Here is a 6,570-nt window from a genome sequence, read left to right as displayed (position 1 = left end):
GTAAGCAAGTTGCACAATGCATAACACGCACAGAGAGAGAGAGAGAGAGAGAGAGAGAGAGAGAGAGTTACTTGGATACGGAGACATCTACACTCTAAGACTCCTCATCGTGGATTTCTCCAATTTGATCTATGCATGTGCCTCAACTCGCGAGGCTCCACCCCATGCTAGACCCATGCATTGATCACCAATTGCACCATTACTTCTTGCTGAGCTATGATCCTTCAATACCGCAATTGCAGACCCTCAAATATACCCTATTGAAGTTACTGTCTGTTGTGAAGGTCACGCTCCGCGGCGTCATCTGCAGACCTCATACATACTACCATCGCTGCCATTAGAATAATTGAATTGTTCTTGTCGTCACCTTACTTGAACTACAACCTCATCGTGCGTGCACCAAGCCACACCATGAGTCCTCATGCACATACACGCATCATCAAGGCTACCTCAAATGCATTTGTACTTCTTTAGCAACCCGATCACACCTTGTTGGGCATCGAGACAGAGATTTGATGGACGATCAAAAAGGCCTTGCGTCCCTTGGTTGCTTCATTGTGCGTAACTACTTTTTCTTTAAGGTAGTAATTGTGCTCTAAATTTCTGCGTGTTGAATCTTTGGTCGATCCCTACATTCGCCATCTGGCACTTTCCACAAACCCTTCTCTCCATTATAATAGTTAGAAGTTGAAGGCTTAGAGCACTCCCCCATAAGCCCTTACAAGGCCATTTTGGAGGGCTCTCAACATCTAGATGGCAAGCCCCATAGCCAGTTGTTGCAGAAAATTGATGGTCGGCACTTAGCCCCACCATTTTTTGCTATGGGGTGTTTCAACTACCCCCCACATTCTTTGATCGCCTTTTGGAAATCCTATAGGCAGTCCTTGCTACATTTTTTACAGGCTGTTAATAGCGTGCAGTGCCTACTGAGAAGGTGGAACCGCTTGCTCTCATTAGCTACAGAGCAAGTAGACCCTCCAATTGTGCCACCCTTTAAGAGTCCTAGGGGGGGGGGGGGGGGGGGGGGGGGGGGGGGGCTCTTACACACCAAAGTCTTCATGTCCATCCTTGCTTCAGACGTGTGAGCAAAGTTAACACACTAAGGCTCGTTTAAAGAGGTTATAAATTTAATAGTTACCATCGTGGTTATGCAAATTTTGGCTATCCTATTGGTTGAGCACTTCCGTAGGATGATCAATTCAATCTCTTGAGCGGCCAAGGGTGACTATCCAAGCTATCTTCTTCCTCATATTTCGCATGCCCAATAATTTTTAGCAGCATGTCCTCCACATCTACATACACATGTGCTCTCCAAACTTGGGCACCAATGTGTAACCAGCCTAATCCTTCAAATGTAGTCAAATTACCTATAAAAATGTCTATGAACACAAAGTTTTTTAGTGGGATTCTCACTTTCACATAAGAGGTTAAGATATGATCACGTGGCTAAAACTTGATTGACATTCTTGATATTTTGGGAGGATTTAAAGTCCCCAATGACATAAATGGCCAATCGAGCCCTGGCCAATGGAGCTTCAGATGCAGGCATTAATAGGGGCCTCATTAAAACCATCCCGAAGAAAATCTGATGCTCCCAACCGAAACATTGGCGGCCCATAACCATGATGTCAGTAGCTTACAAAATTATTGCAAAGTCAATTTCCCTAAGACTCTCTCCTACCCTGGATAAGGGTATCACTCCTCACCAACACGGTTTCATCAAAGGAAGATCTATTTACGATAACATCTTGACAACAATGGTTGGATAGAATACACACCATTCACCATGCAAGATTGTGTCTTACTACAACTTGATCTTGACAAAGCCTATGATAGAAGTACATGGTCATTCATTGAGGATGTCATGAAATCTTTGGGACTTCGGGCCAAAGATGTGCTGGTTAGCTACCACCCTCAGTGTTGGAACCCACTCTAAGCTTCTATTTATTAACAAAAAAATTGTGGGCACATTGGAAGTCAAAAGATCGATCAAGCAAGGATGCCCACTTGCCACTCTGTTGTTTGCCATTGGCTCACATCCACTCATTACAATGCTTGAAGACAATGCTGCAAGAAGGGAGATCCAAGACATCTCCCCTCTGTTGTTTGCCATCGGCTCACATCCACTCATTACAATGCTTGAAGACAATGCTGCAAGAGGGAAGATCCAAGGCATGTCCCTACCTAACAATGCCCAACTCTTAGTGAAGTTGTTTGCAGATGATTCCCTTCTCTTCCTCAATGCCTACCCCCAAATAAGTTAGAACGGCTCTAGAGATTGTGCAATCATTCGTCGTAGCCTCAGGGTTGAAATGCAATGTTGAAAAGTCAAGATTGATGTCTTTGTGAGAAAATGTTTCTTTCAACCCATCTGTGTGGACCAGCGAGATAGTTTCAAAAGGTATGATCTTTAGAAACCTTGGTGCTCTGTTTGGGGTTGAGGCAACACACAAGCAAAGATTCCATTGGGTCCTAGACAAGGTTAGGAGCAAGATGCAAAGGTGGGAGTATGTGTGGCTCCCCCTTCCCGAGCAGGGTGAAAGTGTCAAGCCTTCACAAGTCCGATTCTAAAGCTAGCCAAGTTCCATTGGAAAGAGTTCTTGAAACCAATGAAAAGATTCCTATGGAAAAATAACACCAAAAATGCAACGTCTTGGTAGGTGACAAATTTTTTACGAAAATATCCGAGGAGGACCAGGCATATACTATTATGATAAGGGACATGATTGGGAAGGCTAAAATTTTCTCTCATGGTGACTTGTGGAAAGACATCGAGATGCACGACATGTTGGGTGTGCAAGCCCGGATTCCATAATGTCTACGCCCGTGAGAACAAGTCTCAAGGCATGCAGGCCACTTACAGTTTGCATGGCATATTTTTACTTTATAAGGCCTTACAATCAATCAAAAACATATAGCGTTATTTTTAGTGGTGTCAAGCTCTCTCTCTCTCTCTCTCTCTCTCTCTCTCTCTCTCTCTCTCTCTCTCTCTCTCTCTCTCTCTCTCTCTCTCTCTCTCTCTCTCTCTCCTCTCTCTCTCTCTCTCTCTCTCTCTCTCTCTCTCTCGTTCTTTCTGTTGCTCATCATCCACGCCATGGCTTGCCTCAGGCTACACCCACCATAGCCTCAGGTTCCAACAACTGGTATCAGAGCGCGGTAGCTCCTCGGCAGTTCGGTGCTCGCTACATCAGGTGGTTCGTGTAGCAAGCCAACAAATCGGGCCTCTCAAAACGCTGCTAGCAAGCGGCAATTCCCAGGCTGATTGGCGAACCCAGAACCTTCACAAGGTGCTGCTCTAGGAGTTACACAGAGCGACAAGCTCTCAGGCTGGAAGGAAGACTAACAAACGGACGTAGCCAGGCCCGTGAGTAGTGAAGGCAGCGCTAGCCAAGCCCGTGAGCAATAAAGGCTGCCAGAGATCGAGCAAGGTCGACTATAGCACGCAACACAGGGAATCACAGAGGGAAGCAAGCGTGCAGACGAGGCCGAGCATAACCCAATTCTTGTGTATTGGCGCTGGCAGGGCGGGCAAAACTTTGCGCTGTTGTGTCTTTAAGCTGCAGACTCGTTTTTTTTATATATATTAAGGATTTGCTTACATCACCCCTATTGAAACTTAGGTTCCCACACAGGGTGATAACTCACACATAACGCCATTCATACCTTGCAAATGCCGAGCTCGATGCTCCTTCGAGTAGACAGCCCTATGCCTATGTTGTTTGGCCTCTTAGCCTACCTTACAGCTGTGATTCTCAAGCTTCAGTGGATTAAATTGGTCGGTTTGAAGCTACGACTCCATGAACCCTTCCTCCAGGCTCTTGTGACCATGGAAAATCTCTTCATACATGTGTGTAACTTAATCTTAGTGCTAGTGCACATAAAGCTCGAGAAGTCTTCATCACCTCTTAAAGCATGCCTCTTCAATTGGCAGAGATGTCTTCAAACTATTTCAGTTCGCGATGTGTTGAAGGTTGTTTCGGAGTTGTGCTCGAGGCACATGAAAAAGCGGAGATTTGGAGCTATGTTGTTTTATATGCAGCATCAACTGTCATGCATGGATGTTCGCTTCAAAAATGCGGTATACGACTTCAAATTCAAAGCTCATGTAGCATGAAAGGAAAGCTCCTTCCAACGGTTTGCTCAAAACACTTGACATATACACAATCCAAAATTTTATTCTTCTTGTTAAGTGTCATAGACTTATGGTTTGTCTTTTGTCAACAAAATTCTCTTTTTCAGTCAAAGCCTCTTTTAGTTTATCTGTTGTCAGTCATGCCATGATAAAAAATTTGTACGGGATATAGACACTGCCACCTCACAGATAAGTGGTAAGACCTCCCAATTTTTGTCAGTTCTCAGCCTGTTTTTACCGCTTCTCATGAGGTTACTGGGTACACCTTAAACCCAAGGTTTGGCAGTGAACCAAAAACTCCAATATTTTTGGTAGCTAAATATTTTGGCCTACACCCTATCTGTTCAAGGGGGGGTTACTGTCTAGCACTAGGTTATGGATAAACCAAAAATCCTTGGTTGTGAGAGAACCTAAAACTCACGGTTGATGAGTACACCAAAAACTCCAGGTATCATGAGTTGCTTATCGAGTTCGGGCTTGAGGGGGAGATTTTTGGGTGTGCAAGCCCGGATTCCATAATGTCTACGCCCGTGAGAACAAGTCTCAAGGCATGCAGGCCACTTACAGTTTGCATGGCATATTTTTACTTTATAAGGCCTTACAATCAATCAAAAACATATAGCGTTATTTTTAGTGGTGTCAGGCTCTCTCTCTCTCTCTCTCTCTCTCTCTCTCTCTCTCTCTCTCTCTCTCTCTCTCTCTCTCTCTCTCTCTCTCTCTCTCTCTCTCTCTCTCTCTCTCTCTCTCTCTCTCGTTCTTTCTGTTGCTCATCATCCACGCCATGGCTTGCCTCAGGCTACACCCACCATAGCCTCAGGTTCCAACACGACAAATTAATCGCCCATAGGTGGTCCGGTCTTAAACCAAGAGGAAAATTGGGCGAGCTAGTATGAAATTGCAACATAGCAATGGAAGCAGTGGAGTGGGGAGAGCTAACCAAATACTTCCATAACTCCATCATACACTGGTTCCCTTGGCTCTCTAAAGCCAACAACCTACCAATGAACCCTCTTTGGAGGGACACAACCAAGAAGATGAATAATAAAGGTCTTAAACATCTGGCCCATTTTTGGGACACCAATAACATGAGATGAAAAGGTGTGGAAATCTTGGCGATGGCCCAAGAACAAGCAATTTGGGAAACCGAAAACCAAGGAGGTATATCTTTCTCGTATGGTCTCAACTCATTGGTTCTCTCCCCTCAGTAAACAATGGGGAAAGTAGTGGCAAAGGCAAGATGGAGGACAATAGTGAATAACATATGGTCTGCACAATGGCCCCTGTCAATGAATTTCTTCTTATGGAAGGTATTATGGGGGGCTCTACTGACGACAGGAGTGAAAATTCATGGCAAAGGGATCGGATCAGATAGATGTAGTGGATGCAAAATGTCTTGTGAGGACCTTCCTCACACTGTTCAAGGACTGCCTGGCTATCAATACCCTTGCAAGGAAAATGTACAAGTGGGTTCAAAGGACATGGAGGATAGTTTTCTTTAAGAATGACATGTTCCTTGGAGGGATGAGGTTGAAGAGCCATGCGCTCTTGGTATGCACTCAAATCATCAGGTCCTAGTACTTTAAGGAAATTTGGAAGGCCATGAACCATAGAATGTTTGAGAATGCTCTTGTAACGGCTTGGTTCACGAAGATAGTACTACGGGGCAAGGAACTGGTTGTCTCCATTGGCAAGAGGAAGGACTCGAACAATTGGTATAGGACCATGCATCAACGTCATTTTGATGGGATAGTACTGACCTATGAGGGATAGTGGATGCTGCTTTGGGAAGCCCGGTTGATGTCCAATGTAATATGATGTCCCTCAAGGCTCAACACGATCTTGAGGTATAATTGTACGTTATTTTGGTGAATACAATACATACACTCACGATTGTGAGTTTGGGAAGAAAACTTGACTGATATTCTAAAAGTGGGACTTGCAATCCTCTAAAAATTTCCATAAACACAAAGTTTTTCTAATTGGGAAACCCATTTTCACATGAGAGGTTAAGATTTGATCATGTGGCTAAAACTTAACCAATATTTTAAAAGTGGGATATGCAAGATGCCTAATACAGGGATTGAAATTTGGCTATATGGCCAAATTTTAATGTTATTGTGGATTCCCAGTTTACTTGGAAGTTCCCAAACTTTCTAATATGATGGTCATGTGTAGGATTTCCAAAAAAAAAATGATAATAATTATTCAGACACTAGGCCCGAGTGCAAGCAATCATCACAAATAGTACACACCCTTTTAGTGAAATGTGTAGTGCATGCCTAGTGGGCTTACTAACTCACAACTTCTACTAGAGGTGTTTCGACTTGGTCACTCGTCCCTTGCAAGACGAGGTCCAAGAGAGAGACAAATATCTATTACATGAAGGGGCCTTTTGAGAGACACAATGCTTGAATGGAGCCCCCATCTATGAAGATTCA

Source organism: Adiantum capillus-veneris, chromosome 8 (genome assembly GCF_014529385.1).
Source record: "Adiantum capillus-veneris isolate H3 chromosome 8, ASM1452938v2, whole genome shotgun sequence".
Classification (NCBI taxonomy): domain Eukaryota; kingdom Viridiplantae; phylum Streptophyta; class Polypodiopsida; order Polypodiales; family Pteridaceae; genus Adiantum; species Adiantum capillus-veneris.
This window is presented reverse-complemented; position numbering follows the sequence as displayed.